The sequence below is a fragment of the Podarcis cretensis genome (assembly GCF_951804945.1).
Source record: "Podarcis cretensis genome assembly, chromosome: 2".
Lineage (NCBI taxonomy): Eukaryota > Metazoa > Chordata > Lepidosauria > Squamata > Lacertidae > Podarcis > Podarcis cretensis.
Window position 1 is genome coordinate 126,557,573 of NC_137171.1, and position 17,086 is coordinate 126,574,658.

A 17,086-nucleotide genomic window follows, 5' to 3' on the forward strand; every position below is an offset into this window, starting at 1 on the left:
ACGCACCGAACGAGGGGAAATCTGAATTTTTTAAGAAGTTGCATGAGATTCTGTTGGACTATCTGGATTACAATTTAATTTTGATGGGAGACATGAATGGAGTAGTATCTACAAATATGGATAAAGCACAAAGACAGGTGATTTCTAAAGATGGAAGATTACTGTGATGGGATGATGAGCTGCTTGTGCGTAAAAGCTTAGTCCCTCAGAGTTTGCTCAGTTTAGCTAAGCTCTGTCTTTAGTGGAGCCCTTAAGCATGGCTCCTTCAATCGCTGGCAGAATCCGACAGTGGGCGTCTACGGAATCTACTCCAGCATAAAAGCTCCTTGACGGAAACGCGTCGTCTGGATTCACGGCGCGACAGTTTCCGGCGAGGAGTGGGTGTACCTATGGGAGGTCCTGAGACTTCTCCGCTGTTATTGCTAGAAGATTCCCTGAGCCATCCCTTCGCTTCCCTCTCTCTCTGATCTCCCATTCTCCCCCTGCTGGTGCCTTCCTCCACTGCTGGGTCTCTCCTGACTTCTGAGAGCCCCTCCACCTCCTGTCTTTCCGATGGCAGTTCCCTGACAATTACCAAAAACATTTTTTGAAATGACTGACAATATGGATTTGGTTGATATCTGGAGAACAAAAAATCCGCTTGAGAGAGAGGGAACCTTCTTCTCTGAAGCCAAAATGACATTGACTAGAATTGACCAAATATGGGTCACTAGAGGATTGGCACCAAAGATAAAAAAGTGGAAATCTGCCCAAAAACATGCTCCAACCATAATGCCATGAAGATGGAGATGAAACAGATAACAGCTGGTACCTTTAGATGGAGGATGAATGACACCTTATTTAGAGATAAAGAATTCTACAAAAAGGCCCAAAAAACTTTGAGAGACTATTTTGAGATCAACATGAAGACCGATGTTGAAAAAAGAGTAATCTGGGACACAAGCAAAGCCGTTATGCGAGGTTTCTTGATACAACAAAATGCAATAAAAAAGAGAAGCCAAAATGCGAAAAAAGATAAGATTTTAGAAAAGATAAAAGAAGGAGAAAGGAAATTAAGATCAAAACCAAAGTCCCATGAGATTTTGAGAGAAATTAAGCTATATCAATCACAGTATATGGAATTGATGAATCAAGAAATAGAATGGAAAATTAAACAAATGAGACAGAAGACCTTCGAATCAGCAGATAAATGTGACAAACCTTTGGCTTGGCAACTGAAAAAGAGACAAAAATTAAACACGGTGATAAACCTAGAAGTGGATGGAAAGAACATTTATAACCCAATTGAGATTAGAAGTTGCTTCCAGAGATACTTTAAGCAATTATATTCACAAGGGCCACAGAAAGATTTAGATATAGAACAATTCTTGGAGAAAAATGGACTAAAGGAAATCTCAAGTGAAAGCAAAATAGTTTTGAATCAGAAAATAACTGAACAAGAAATAGAAGGTGCCATTCAAAACATACAATTGGGCAAATCTCCGGGGCCAGATGGGTTGACTTCCAAATATTATAAAGCTTTAAAGGAGTGGCTATTGCAACCTTTGAAAGAAGTCTGCAAAGAAATTCTTGAGGGGGAAAAAGCACCTGAAACGTGGAAAGAGGCTTATATCACACTTATACCGAAGACAGAGACTGAAAAGACCCAACTTAAGAACTACCGCCCAATTTCGTTATTAAATGTGGATTACAAATTTTTTTAAAAAAATTTTTATTGAGAGTTTTTTTTATTACGATAAAGAGAAAATACAGCATAGCAAAAATCAAACAAAAAAGAAAAATAAACATAAAATTTAGCATCATATAATAACCAACTTTTCTTCATTTTTGGACTTCCTCACGTCTCTCGCTCCTACTTTCCAAATTTATAAAACTTTAACCAGCAATTTATCACCTTGTTTCCATTCTTATTATACACTTTTCCAATATTTTGTCCCTAACTTTGAAAATTTTTGTCTAGGTCTTAAATCTCTAATCTTACCATAATATTTATTCAAAATTTATTTTTCTCATAAAATTCACTCATTCTCAGAATCTTTTCACCAAATTTTATGGTGCCCTGTTATTTTCAAATCCCTCATCCTTCTTAACACTCATACAATTTACAGTGTTTTTGTAGGTAGTCCTTAAATTTCTTCCAGTCCTCTTCCACTGCTTCCTCTCCCAGGTCTCGGATTCTGCCAGTCATTTCTGCTAGCTCCATGTAGTCCATCAGTTGCATCTGCCATTCTTCCAGCGTGGGCAAATCTTGAGTTTTCCAATATTTAGCGACAAGTATCCTTGCTGCTGCTGTCGCATACATGAAAAATGTTCGATCATTCTTTAACACCCTCTGGCCAACAATGCCCAGAAGGAAGGCCTCTGGTTTCTTAGGGAAGGTATACTTAAATACCTTTTCCAGCTCGTTATATATCATTTCCCAGAAGGCCTTAACCCTGGGGCAAGTCCACCAGAGGTGAAAGAACGTTCCTTCAGTTTCCTTACATTTCCAACACTTATTATCTGACAGGTGATATATTTTTGCAAGCTTGACTGGGGTCATGTACCATCTATATATCATTTTCATAATGTTTTCTTTCAAGGCATTACATGCCGTAAACTTCATACCGGTGGTCCATAACTTTTCCCAGTCAGCAAACATGATATTATACCCAATGTCCTGTGCCCACTTTATCATAGCTGATTTAACCGTTTCATCCTGTGTAAATGTGGATTACAAAATTTTTGCCAACAATTTTGGCTAAGAGATTGAAAAAAGTTTTGATGGAGGAGATTCATAGGGACCAAGCGGGCTTTCTCCCAAGAAGACATTTGTCAGACAATGTAAGGAATATAATAGACATTTTGGAAATGCTAGAAGTGAATATAAATACAAAAGCAGTTTTGATATTTGTGGACGCGGAGAAAGCCTTTGACAATATTTCTTGGAGTTTTATGAAGAAGAATCTCCAGGGGGTGGGGGTAGGTCAAGGGTTTGAAAATGGTATAGGTGCAATATACTCTGAACAAAAAGCTAAACTTATAGTAAATAATGTGGTTACAGAAGTATTTAAGATAGAAAAAGGGACACGCCGAGGGGTGCCCAATTTCCCCATTACTTTTTATATCGGTCCCGGAGGTTTTGCTGAACATGATTAGAAAGGACCAGCTGGTTAAAGGGGTTCAGGTCAGAGCTAGACAGTACAAATTGAGAGCATTTGCAGATGATCTGGTACTTACATTACAAGAGCCAGAATCTAGTACCAAAAGGGTTTTGGAACTAATTCAAGAGTTTGGTCAAGTAGCAGGATTCAAATTGAACAAGTTAAAAACCAAGGTATTAGAGAAAAATTTAACAGTTATTGAGAAAGAGGTTTGAGAATGAGACAGGTTTAACTGTGGTTAAGAGTGTGAAATATTTGCGGATTAATATGACAGCTAAAAATATGAACCTATTTAAAGACAATTATGAGAAATGTTGGAAACAAGTGAAAAAAGACTTAGAAATTTGGTCAAATTTGAAGCTTTCCTTGTCTGGTCGAATAGCAGTTATTCCCTAGAATGTTGTTTTTATTGCAAACATTGCAAATTGTGGACAAGATGGACTGTTTCAAGGGGTGGCAGCAAGATATCTCTAAATTTATCTGGCAGGGCAAAAAAACCAGAATAAAATTTAAGATTTTAACTGATGCAAAGGAAAGGGGGGGATTTGCCCTGCCAGACCTTAAACTTTACTATGAATCAGGAGCTTTCTGCTGGTTGAAAGACTGGCTGCTTCTTGAGAACACAGACATTTTGGATTTAGAAGGTTTTAACAATTTTTTTGGGGGGGATGACTTCCGGCGAGGCAGCATGGCGGCTGCAACAGCAGAAAAGAGCTCCTGAAGCCAGCCGGAGTAAAAGGCTCTGTCTGGCCGACTCCCGTCTCCCAGGACTGCTGCCGCCAGCAGAGCCAGCAGAGAGGAATTGGGGGGGCCCGGGGGTCTATCAAAGGAGCCAAAACACCCCCCCCAGGACTGAGATTGAGCCGGAAAGACACCCGGAAAGGCACCCGACCACCCCCCCAACAGCTAAGAGGAGCTCCAAAACCAGGAGGACAGTGGAGCTAACGCAGAGAGGGAGAAAAAGAAGAGAAAAGGGGGAAAGAAGGAGAAAAGGAAAGAAAGAAAAAGGAGCCCAAACTTTACCGCTGCTGCCCCCATCTCTGCCCACGGGAAAGAAGAGGAGAGGTAGGTGAGCACGGCTCCGAAAAAAACAGGCTCCGAAAAAACACGTGGCTGAGCCTACGGGAGCCTACCCCTCCAGAAAACAGAGGAAAACCGCATGACAAAGGAGATCGCAGAAAGGAAGAAACTACTCTTCCCTCTTTTTTTTAAAAAAAATCCTTTTTAACCCCTTCCTCCCCCTCTCCCTTTTTTTTGTTTTTTAAAAAAGTCCTTTTTTATCCCCCCCCCCATATGCCTACTTTTATCATTTTTCTTTTTAAAAGAGGGGCCACTGCTGCAGCAGCCACCCTTACTTTTTTCAAACAGAAAATAATAATAATAATAATTAGGGGGAAATAGGTTGTTTTTTTTAATTAAAAAAAAAACCACAATCCCCCCCTCTCTATTCTATTTCTATTCTATTTCTATTCTATTTGTTAGCTTGTTCTTGAGGGGGGGGTCTTTCACCCCCAGCCACGACCACCACTCTCTTTATAAACAAAAATTTCCTCCATATCACTGCTATTGCTATTGATACTCCCCCCCCGTTTATTTTTCTCTCCCTTTTTTCTCTCCTCTCTCTCTCCCTTCACCCCCTTTATTTTTTCCTTTTATCCCACCTTTCACTTTCCATCCCCAATTTTGTTCTCTATCCCCTTTATCTTTTAAAATCAACTCCCCCTTTTTAGCCTGTTCGTCAGCTTGTTTTTGAGGGGGGAGCACTTTCCCCCCACCCCCTCTTTTAAAATAAGACTCCCCCCCATACCATTGCCACAGCTCACCCTCCCCCCTCCCTTCTCTCCCCCTCTCTTTTCTTCTCCCTCCTTTTCCCACCCTTCCCCCTCCTCCTCTCCTTTTCTCTTCCTCCTCCCTCTCTCCATCCCCCCCTTCCCCTAAAGGAAACACATACACACATTCATATCACCATATCCTACTTTGCCCCCCTCATACTATAGCTAAAACTACTGCGGCAATCTAATACCACCGATATTACTGTACTATCTCTCCTCTCTCTTTCAACTCTCTTTTTGTCTCTCTCTCTCTCTTCTCTCTTACTCCAATCTCCCCTCTCCCCCCCGTCTCCCCCCTTCTTCTTTCTTTCTTCTTCCTTTCCCCCCCACCCTTTACATATAGCCTATTTGTCTGTCTCTGTTTCTGAGCGCACCCCCAACCCCAACCTCCACCTTAACCGGACCCCAATACCCTTTTTGGGTATATACAACCCCCTCCTAAACACATATTTTCCCTGGCCCCACCCCTCTAATCTCCTGCATCTCCACCTGCTAACCCCCCCTTTATATGAACTGTCTGTCCGTTAGTCTACCCATCTCTACTTACATGCCCCCCCCCCCGCTTTGGCGGCAACGCTGAGACAACCACAGAAACTCTAGAGAAGTTCTTAAAACACAGGCTAGAAGTGACACAAATGACCACCTAATCCAAACGCTCTGTAAAAGCCACCGGCAACGCCTGATCAGCCCAGCAACCCAACAATACCCAGGAACCACCACTGCCACAACTCCTAACCACCACACGCCCTACTCCAAGAGGATGCCAAGCCAACCTCAAACCAAAACCATTAGGGAGACTGAGATGACACCAACCAGGGAGATGGCAAACAATGCCAATACCGTAACTCCCCTTCAAGATGACGACCACCCAGTAATGAAACGAGACCTGAGGGAAATGGAAGCACGATTAGAAGCACGATTAGAAGAAACACTGAAGGCCACAATGGCTCCCATTCAGGTACTAATCCACAATCTAACCTCCAAAGTGGAAGCTATAGAGAACAAGAACCAAATGCAAGAAAGAATAATACCGAGAGGAGAACGCACGTGTGAACAAGAAACTGGACGAACTGGTAAACCAAATGGAAGCAGAACACAGAGAGATGAAAATTAAGCAAGCCGACCTTGAAGATCGCAATAGACGCTGTAACATCCGCTTCCGCAACTTTCCTGAAAAAACAGAGGAGAAAAGCCCAGCAGACCTAATTATACGCTGGCTGAAAAACACAATCCCAGGCCTGAAACTTGAGGCAGATGACTTGGAGAGGGCTCACAGAGCCCTAAAACCTATGCCAAAACCCAGCGCCCCCCCAAGAGACATCATTGTATGCTTCACGCGCTACAAAAAGGAGGAAGAGGTATGGAACAACCTCAGAAACTCAACCAACCTTCGATATGGAGAAACCCCCATTCTGGCCCTACAGGACCTATCTCAGGATACCCTAAACCGGAGGAAAAGCCTGTGCCCATGCACCCAGCGTCTCCAACAAGCAGGGATCAAATACCGATGGGGCTTCCCCTTCCGTCTCATTGTAACAACCAATACAACCCAACACATGGTTACCAACATACCTGAGGCCCTGCAACTACTAAAGAACCTTGAACTCGACCTCCCACCGGAATGGCAACCGACAAACCCACCAAGTGACAGCCCCAACCACGAGGAAACAACAGCAAACAACTGGACGACGGTACAGAAGAAGAAAAGGAAACAACAGAAGCGGCACAACAACGCAAACCAATACAGACAAGCATCATGCTCAGAACCACCCCGCCGGCCATACGACACAAGAAACCAGACCAAGATTAACCAAACCAATTCATCGCAGATGGACAACCCTACAACAACAACAACAACCGCAGCTGAATAAAGCAACCAGGAAAAAACCACAAACTGAAGGACTGGTGATTCCCCCCCCCGTTCCCCCTCCCCCCCAAAAAAACATAGATTTAGTTAACACCATCAACATCCCCCAGCCCCCAACCCCACAGAAATCCCCACCCCAACACCAGCCCAGACGACCTCAACCACATTCCCCACCACCCACACCTTCAACATTCCCATACTCCATACTAAGGAAAAACAACTCCTCCAACCTCAATAACACAGCCCACAATCAGGCTAAAATCTGATACCCAACCAGCACTATGGTGGCACCAGAGCGTACCAGCACCCACACCCACACACCAACAATGTTGCTCATAACATTGGCAACATTGCTCATGAACCTTATACTTGATAGGGACGTTACAAAGTCACTTCACACTGTCTCACTGATCTCCCCCTATCGCAAACAACAGGGGGGACGGCCTGTCCTTGAACACGGCCTTCCACACCAGCTGAGACCTAGGACCAACCGGCTAAATGCCAGATGGCCCAAAATACCCCAAACAAACACCTATATGACTACATCTAGGAAACTCTCTACAACTTCCTACAAGAAATACACAACCCACCCAAAGGCAGCAAACTCCTGAGTGACCCCCGCTTCAGTCAGCAGTGGGTCGCACGAGGCTCAGGGAAAGCTCGCGGTGTAGCCATAATACTCAGTAGAGACCTGAACTTCACTGCCACAACAGTCCTCAGGGACAAAAAAGGCAGATTCATTTTCGCTAAAGGGACACTAGATGGTAAAATCAAACTGACAATTGGCTCCATATATGCCCCAAACGCGAAACAATTAGAGTTCTTCCAGAAGACACTAAACAAATTCCTCTCCTTCTCTGAAGGCGAAGCAATCCTAGGAGGGGACCTCAATCTAAATATGAAAGGTATATCCCTGAAAGATATCCACCCTACAACCCCATGGGCAACCTTCCTCCGAAGGAAACCCCCAACAACTAGGAACTCTTACAAGTTACTAAAAATGCTAAAAAACAGGGGTCTCTATGACATTTGGGGTGAGCAAAACCCGGGAGACATCAGCCATACATTCCAATCGGGACGTCATGATACAGTGTCCAGGCTGGACAGCATTCTACTCACACAGGGTCTGATCCCCTCAGTGGAATCAACAAACATCGGTAACATTAAAATCACAGATCACGCCCCAGCAGAAGTCATCGTTAAAATAGGAGAAGGAACACAAACCACCCCATCATGGTCCTTCAGTCCCATCCTAACTACAAACAAACAAATTAGAGAGAGTCTCACAAAAACCCTCCAAAACTACTTCAAGGAAAACAATGTAGACAATATAACAACCCCCCTCCTATGGGACACAATGAAAGCGGTCACCAGAGGAGCTTGCATAAAAGAGAAAACATTCCTTAAAAAACAAACCTCCTCAAAAATTAGCAAAATAGAACAAGATATCACAGCCCTCTCAACACGCTACAAACAAACAGGATCTAAAAAACCCCTCAAACTTATAGAACAAAAAAGGAGAGAACTAGACTCCCTAGAAATTAACAAAACAATGATCAGCATTCTATATTCTAAACAACGTTTCTATGAATATGGAGGGAAAAACTCCAGATTACTAGCAAATAGATGCAGGAAAAAAGCACTCAAAACAAGAATACACTGCATCACCAAAAAAGACGGCAACATAACATTCTCCCCTGAAGAAATAACCTCAGAATTTGCAGAATTCTACTCCAACCTATACACCTCCCATAACCCACCAGAGAAGGAAATCAGAACATTTCTAGCAGGACTGACCATGCCTACCCTAACTGATGAGGAACAGGAATTCATGGACAGCCCTATCACCCCAGAGGAAATAGATGTGGTCCTCAAAAACCTGAAACCACACAAAGCCCCAGGCCCAGACGGCTTCACAGCAGAATTCTATAGGAAATTCAAAGAAACCTTGATGCCCTACATGACCCGCCTATTCAACGACATCATAAAAGGGGGCCCCATCCCCCAAAACCTGGACCCACTCCAAAATAGTCTCCATCCCCAAACCACTAAAAGACAGCCTCAAAGTAGAATCATACCGCCCAATCTCATTAATAAACCAAGACTACAAGATATTCACATCAATCTTGGCCAACCGCCTGACAAATCTTCCTACACAAGTTAATAGCCCCAGACCAGACTGGCTTTGTCCCTGGCCGCAATATAACAGACCCCATCAGGAAACTACTGAACCTGATCGAACACAGCAAGGCAACGAAACTCCCATTGACAATTATGTCCCTAGACATCCTCAAAGCCTTTGATTGCTTAGAGTGGAAATACATATTAGCAGTACTAACTAACATGAAATTTGGCCCCAACTTCCTACAAATCCTCAAACAAATATACTCCCAAGCCTCAGCAAAATGCAGAATTAACAATATGGATTCTAATACTATAGCTATCCAAAGAGGCACGAAACAAAGATGCCCACTGTCTCCCTTCTTATTTATCCTGGCTCTGGAACCCTTAGCAATCCGCATCCGAGCAGCCACAGACATCAAGGGAGTGGAAATAAAAGGCAGAACCTATAAATTAGGGCTCTTTGCAGATGACCTAATGGTGACAACACCAGACCCCATAAGCACAGCAACCTCCCTAATCAGAGAACTCAACAAATTTGCAATGGTGTCGGGCCTACAGGTAAATTTTACAAAGTCAGAAGCTTTGTGCTTCAACACCCCTCCTCACACCCAAAAAGAGCTCACGAAGGTCACCAAAATAAAACTCTGCCACACCAAGTTCAGACACCTAGGGGTACAAATAACCAGAAACCTCAACAAATTGTACCTCCACAACTACTAGCCCCTGTGGCGACAAATTAACAAAGACCTAAAGAGATGGAATAACACGAATTTCACTCTCTCAGACAAAATAGCCATGATCAAAATGATCACACTCCCAAAACTAACCTACCTATTCCAAACCCTCCCAATCTGGATCCCCTCAACCCAACTCCGCAGTTGGCAGAGAAAAATACACTCTTTCATCTTCTCACATAAAAAACCAAGAATAAGCCCCAAATACCTGCACCTCCCCACCTCAGAAGGAGGATGGGGAATCCCCAACATAGAAGCATATTACATTGCCAACCAAATATGTCATACAATCCCATACGTACTAGAAGATGAGACAAAACAATGGGTACACCTAGAGAGGGACACAATTGAAAATACCTGCACCACAACATACCCACTCCTCCCAAACAAACTAAAGAAAATTCCCACAACACTTAACAGGTACACACAGACCATGCTCAAAGCATGGAAAACACAAATAGGCAAACTATCCCCAACCCCATCCCCACTAATCCCCCTGGCGTACCACCCATTATTCCACCATGCAGCACAAAACCTCCAGATAAAAGCCTGGCGAACCAAAGGCTTATATCGCCTCATAGACTTTTATAAAAATAACAAACCCTTGTCAACACAAGAAATACAAGACAAACTAGAAGACACCCAAATGCCCTGGTTAACACAACACCAACTACATGCCCTCTTAAACAACCCAACAGTAAAATCAGCAGCAACTAGGCCCCTGACAACCTTTGAAAACCTCCTCCTAACAACAAAGGGAAATGGTAAAGGGACGGTATCCGCAATATACAAAATACTACTCCAAAATCCCGCAAATCCCCTAGACGCAATCAAAAAACAATGGGAGAATGACATAGGCTATGAGATTAACCCCACTCAATGGACCAGAATGTGGTCCAAACCCCCCTTTAAATCCATATCAACGAAAAGAAAAGAACTCACACTGAAACTCACCTACAGGTGGTACCTAACACCAAGGAAACTAGCGCTAATACACCCAGGAACCTCACCAAAATGCTGGAGAGGGTGCACCTCCACAGGCACATACCTCCACATGTGGTGGGAGTGTCCCAAAATCCAACTATTCTGGACAACAGCCATACAAGAAATATGTAAAATAACTAAGCAAGTATTAGACTTCACCCCAGAATTGGCCCTACTAAACATCTTCCAAGACAACAATGCCCATTTACACCACAAAGAACTCATAACCCACCTACTTTCAGCAGCCAGAAACACCATAACCAGACACTGGAGAGACCTGTCAGGAGTAAGCATGGACCAATGGTACCAAATAGTATGGGAAACAGCCCTACTAGAAAAATTAACTAATAAACTGAAACTGACACGGGGACAAACAGAAGAAGACACCTTCACCCCAGTATGGCTCCCCTTTATCACATACACAGCCCAACAGGACAATGACAATAATCCACCAACAGCATACAAATCAATATGGCTAACTTGATCCAAAACACCCACCCACCCACCTCACTCACACACGAAAACAAAGATCACCACAGCCAATCACAAACAAACAATCACATCCTAGGCCAACCCCAACCTCTCTCACCACCAAAGGAACACAAGTGAACAACACAAGCACGCTGACACCAAACTACATACATTAAGCATAATAGAAACACCGCTACCTGACCCCACCCCCATCCATCTCCCCTCCCTCCACCCTCCTTTCTTTTCTTTTTTTTCTTTTCTTTTTTCTTCTCCCCCTAATGCCTCAACAAATGAAATGGATTTGTAAAAATGTTACATGGGGGGGAAAAAAATACGAGGCATTACACTTACACTGTAAAACAAGTTACAGATAGGTAGCCGTGTTGGTCTGCCATAGTCAAAACAAAAAAAATTCCTTCCAGTAGCACCTTAAAGACCAACTAAGTTAGTTCTTGGTATGAGCTTTCGTGTGCATGCACACTTCTGAAGAATTGGTATCTGAAGAAGTGTGCATGCACACGAAAGCTCATACCAAGAACTAACTTAGTTGGTCTTTAAGGTGCTACTGGAAGGAATTTTTTTTGTTTTGACTGTAAAACAAGAAAACCCTTAATAAAATATATTAAAAAAACAACAACATTTTTTTTGGGTGGCATGCATATTTGTGGTATGATAAGGTTAAAGCTCATAAAGCTTTTAAAAATCATATTGTCAGATTGTATAATGTCTGGATTAAATATAAAGACTTGCTGGAGAACAAAACTCCAAGGTGGCTGTCACCAATGGAGGCAAAGGCAGTGAAAAGGCTTAATATGGAGTCTAAATGGCAGAAATATTGGGAAATTCTAGAACAGGAAGGGAATAAGCTGAAATTGCAGAGTTTTGAGAAATTAAAAGGCAAAGTGCGAGACTGGCTTCATTATTATCAAATAATGGAGGCTTACAAGCTGGACAGGAAAATTGGCTTTCAGGTGGAAAAATCAAAATTGGAAACAGAATTGTTAGAATCCAAAACTAAGAACTTGTCAAAAATGTGTAACTTGCTGCTGAAATGGAATATGCAGGATGAAACGGTTAAATCAGCTATGATTAAGTGGGTGCAAGATATTGGTCATAACATTATGTTTGCTGACTGGGAAAGGTTGTGGACCACCGGCATGAAATTCACGGCATGTAATGCCTTGAGAATATTACGAAAATGATTTATAGGTGGTACATGACCCCAGTCAAGCTTTCAAAAATTTACCACTTATCAGATAATAAATGTTGGAAATGTAAAGAAAATGAAGGTACATTCTTTCACCTTTGGTGGACATGCCCAAGGATTAAGGCTTTCTGGGAGATGATATATAACGAAATGAAAAAGGTATTTAAGTATACCTTCTTGAAGAAACCAGAGGCCTTTCTCCTGGGTATGGTTAGCCAAGTGGTGCTAAAGAAGGACAGAACTTTCTTTATGTACGCTACAACAGCAGCAAGGATACTTATCGCAAAGTATTGGAAGACACAAGATCTACCCACTCTGGAAGAATGGCAGATGAAGATGATAGACTACATGGGATTGGCAGAGATGACGGGCAGAATCCGGGACCAGGGGAAAGAGACAGTGGAAGAAGATTGGAAGAAATTCAAGGACTATCTTAACAAACATTGCAAAATTAATGAATGCTAGAATGATGTGGGTTTAAAAATTAAGTGGTTTTCAGTGGTATTGATTAAGGAAAATGAAAAGAAAGTTAAAAAAAATTATGGAAAATAAGGGAGAGGATTTGCTGATTTGATAATGAGATTAGAATACAGAAGGGGGAGGTATGAGGAGGTCGGGGAAACAAGGCCTATGAAAATAAGGTTTAAATTATACTTGTTTTTTGTTTTTGTTTGCGTATGTTTGTATTGTTGTTTGTGTTTATGTGTTATGTGTTTATGTGTATTATTTGAAACTTTAATAAATATCATTAAAAAAATGAAAGGTAGTCTTTAAACTTCTTCCAATCTTCTTCCACTGTCTCTTGATAAATATTATAAAATTAATGAAGGTTAAAAAGATATGGGTTTAAAAATTAGTGGTTTGCAGGGGCGCTGATTAAGGAAAAAGAATAGAATTATTAAAAACTATGGGAAATATGGGAATGGATTTGCTGATAAGATAAATGAGATTAGAATACAGAAGGGGGAGGTGTGAGGAGGTCAGTGAAATTAGGTTTAGAAAATAAGGTTTGAATTTATACCTGTTTTTGTTTTGTTTGTTGGTTTTTGTATGTTTTTATTGTTGTTTGTATTTGTGTTTACATGTGTTTATTTGAAACTTAATAAATATTATTTAAAAAAAATAAATGAAAGGTCAGCACCAACACTTTGAATTGTGCTCAGAAACGTACCCAGATATTCCTCTGCGGTAAAGGAGGCAAATGGAAGCCTTCCCATTGTCTTTGTGCTTACAAATACTGTCTTAAGGAGGGATGAACAGGGTGGGCCTGTGACCTGGATTCATCACAAAAGAATGGCCAGGCTGCCCAGGTAATGCAGTCAGTGACCATTAACAGGTATCCTTGGGGACAGGTTTTCTGCTGTAGACCCCCTCCTGTGATGTATTCCTGCTGGAGACAGTCTCCTTCTGTATGATATTTGGGGGGGTGGTCTTGGGTGGGCAATTTCAAAAGATTATATAAGGCCTTGCACACCTCCCTCCTGGTTGTGGTGAGGGGGGGGCACTGTTGCAATAAAGATCAGGCTACTAGCCGCTTTGCTTCGCCATATACTCTGGTTGGCCTCTGTTATTTTCTCCTACCTACCGTATTTTTCGCTCCATAAGGCGCACCTGATCATAAGGGGCACCTAGTTTCTAGAGGAGGAATTCAAGAAGAAAAATATTATTTAAAGGGAGCGCTGAGCAGAGCTCCCTGGTGCCCTGCGGAGGCTTTGCGCCAGTAAGGCAGAAGTTAAAACAGCTAGAGGGAGCACTGCGCAGCACTCTCTCTCGCTGTTCTGGCTTAGCCCGCGAAGCTTCTGCAGGGCAGCATCGAGCCTTCATCCCTGGCTTCTCCCGCCGGCCCTGACAAACTCTGGGAGTATTCCCCACCTCCCACAAAAGCCCACAGGAGCTGCGCACCCTTTAAGGAGCGTGCGGCTCCTGCGAGCTTTTTTACGAGGTGGGAGAAGGGACTGACGCAGCCAGTTAGTCCCTTCTCCCTCCTCAGGGAAAAGCCCCCAAGAGCGGCATGCTCTTCAAAGGGTGCGCGGCTTCTGCGGGAGGTGGGGGAATTCTGTAAGATTATTTGGGGAAGTTTTTCTAATGAGAAGATATTGTCACAGATGCTTGTTTTTGCCATTCTCAAAAGTGTGAATTTGTGTCTGCAGAGATAACATGCCTTTTCTTCACAGGAAAAATGTTATAAAATAAACATACAGAGTTGAGGGAAAACCTTAATCCCATTGTTCCTTTGCTGATTTATATACACAGAATCAACCCCTTAAATTGTAAGTTCCAAGAGGTTCAATGAACAGATGGTTTGCAGTGCAAGAGATCTGCACAAGTAGCTAAGTGTGAAGCAGTAAAAACAAAAGTTCAACCTTGTGAGCAGAATACTCCACACATCTTGGGGTCTTTGTGTAATAATTGTGCAAGTCAGACTTGAGGCAAGTGCTGAAGGCTCTTCAGGGCTGGCAACCTCTTCCCAATCCCACTGGGTTCCAACAACCGCACTAACACTTAACAGTACAGAATAGGCACCTGGATGCAGAAGCCAATCCAAAGGGGTGGCTGGTAGTGGAGGGGTGAAATGCATAAGTTCTGAGTTTTTCATGTGCGCTAAAACTCAGCCTGCTTGGTTGTTTTTTATTAAAAAAAAGTTTACCAACATGCTATAATATTATTGTTTTAGTTAAATAAATTGCTTAAGTTGTTATTAAGGAAATGATTATTTTTCTCTTTCCAATAAATTACAGCAGAAATGTTGTCCAAATATAGACAGTTAACTTATTAAACCTCAGAATGATTTCATAATTATCTGTCTATGTATTTCTAATAGTATAACCAAATCAGAAATTTTTGATTTAAATAGAATCATACCGACTAGTGATTTATTGTAAATTGTGATTGAAATCAATTTGATTTATATCAAATTCACCCTGATTGCAATCTACCACAATGTCTGAAATAAGGCTGGAACTATACAGAGGCGAACAGGACAATGTCCTGGCAGCTGCTACTACTTAGGGGTCTGAAACGGATAAATGAAAATATTCTCAATCCTCACACACTCAGTTTCATCAGCAGGGAAGCCAAGATGCATCCTAGCAGGACTTTTGGGTTTGCGCTAGGCGATAATTGGTGGTATTCAGGACAATCCAAAGTATGGAGATAAGTCGTAGTGAATACAGATGATCTGGGACAGCCAACACCCTCAGCAGGGAGGCTGGGTGATGGGGGTGGGGGTCAGGGGTGCTGGAAGGGACCCAGCCAGGCGCCCCACGACCCCAGGGATTCCTGGGGACAAACTGGTAAAATCAGCAGTGGTACACTGGGTCAGAAATATAGGTCATGATTAGAGCTGGGTGATATATTGTTATATTGCCCAAGACTGGCTTGAAGTTTACATCGTGATAACTGTTTCCTAATACTGAGCTGGCAATATATTACGAATCACAATGTCTGCAAGGGCTAGGCAACACCTGCTTTTCAACATTGCGATAACTTACCTGCTGAACGCTGTAATGTTCTCACCAGCTAAACCTCACAATATCACCTGCTAAATATTGCAGGGCTATTAGCAAATAAAGATCGTAATGTTATCTTTACCAAAACTCACAATATCACTTGTGGTTTATTACCAGCTAAACCTCCAATATCACCTGCTAAACGTTGCCATGTTATCAGCAGCTAAACATTTAAATCAGCCACAAGGTCTGAAATAGGGGTGGAACTGTACAGAGGAGAGCAGCACAATGTCCTTGCAATTGCTACTACTTAGAGGTCTAAAATGGATAAATGACAATATTATCAATCATCATCTCAGTGGGACTTTTGGGTTTGGGCTTGGCTACCAAATGGTGGAATTCAGGACATTACAAAGTATGGAGATGAGTCCTAGTGAATAGAGATAACCTGGTAGTGTCAAGAGGGAAGGGGGGGGAGAAGGGGGGTCAGGGGTGCTGGAAGGGGAGGGGTCTCTGTCGAGGCTCCTCCCCCTTCCATTAACCCTTCCCTGGACTCCCTCTCTCCCTTTCCCCAGCCAGGCGCCCCACGACCCCAGGGAGAATGGGGGGCCTCAGCCCCACCCCCAGCCCTGCTTGGGGCGTCCCGGGGGGGCAGGGCAGCTGAGCATCTCTCGGCCCCCCAGGAAAGAGAAAGGGGAGTCTGGCGGTGCTGCTGCTGCTGCCCAGGAGATCTTGCCAGGTGTAGATCCCTGCAGGTGTTGGCTCCCCCCTTCCCCCCTGGGTCGGGGCCTGGATCGGGGCCCCTGTCGACGGGCCCCAGGGAGGGCGCTTTCCTTACGGGGGGGTCTCCCCTTATCCCCCCTCCCCCCCTATTTCCCCCCCCCTCCTCTCCCTCCTTACCTGTTGGTCCTCCGCCTCCCTGGCTCCGGATTAGTCCGCTTTCCTTGTCTGCAATAGAAAGGGCTGGGGGGGGGTTCCTCCACTGACGCCCCTCCTCCTTTTCCGGTCTGGGAACTTCCGGCGCATTTCTCGGCGACACTTCCGGCTCCTTTTGAGACGCGCGCATCCCTAGAGCTACGAATGTAGAGCAGCCCCTCCCTGTGTCCGGAGGGGAAGGAGACGGGACGGCGCTGCCTCTGGCCTCCTGCTCTGGGGGCTCCATGGGGACCCGGCCCCCTCCCCCCAACTGCCTCTCCTCCTCACGGGGAGTCTCACTGGGGTCTCCTTCTGGGCCTCCTTCTGCAGGCCAAGCACTCAGCCGGGGTCCTTCTGCAT

At 43.5% G+C, this 17,086-nt stretch overlaps 2 protein-coding genes across 3 annotated transcripts in view; both read right to left on the reverse strand.

The window, feature by feature from the left end:
- LOC307208955 (uncharacterized protein) overlaps positions 1-17,086 on the reverse strand; it is a 90,823-nt gene that overhangs the window by 58,031 nt on the left and 15,706 nt on the right. Inside the window, exon 1 of one of the 2 annotated variants that reach the window (XM_079964010.1) lies at positions 16,712-16,816. The exons of the other annotated variant lie outside the window; for it this stretch is intronic. The gene's annotated coding sequence lies outside the window, so the exon portion shown is untranslated. Of the gene's footprint in view, positions 1-16,711; positions 16,817-17,086 lie in introns of those variants that run through there. 2 annotated transcript variants of the gene reach the window in all.
- LOC307207685 (uncharacterized protein) overlaps positions 1-17,086 on the reverse strand; it is a 102,417-nt gene that overhangs the window by 7,811 nt on the left and 77,520 nt on the right. The gene's annotated exons all lie outside the window — the stretch shown is intronic.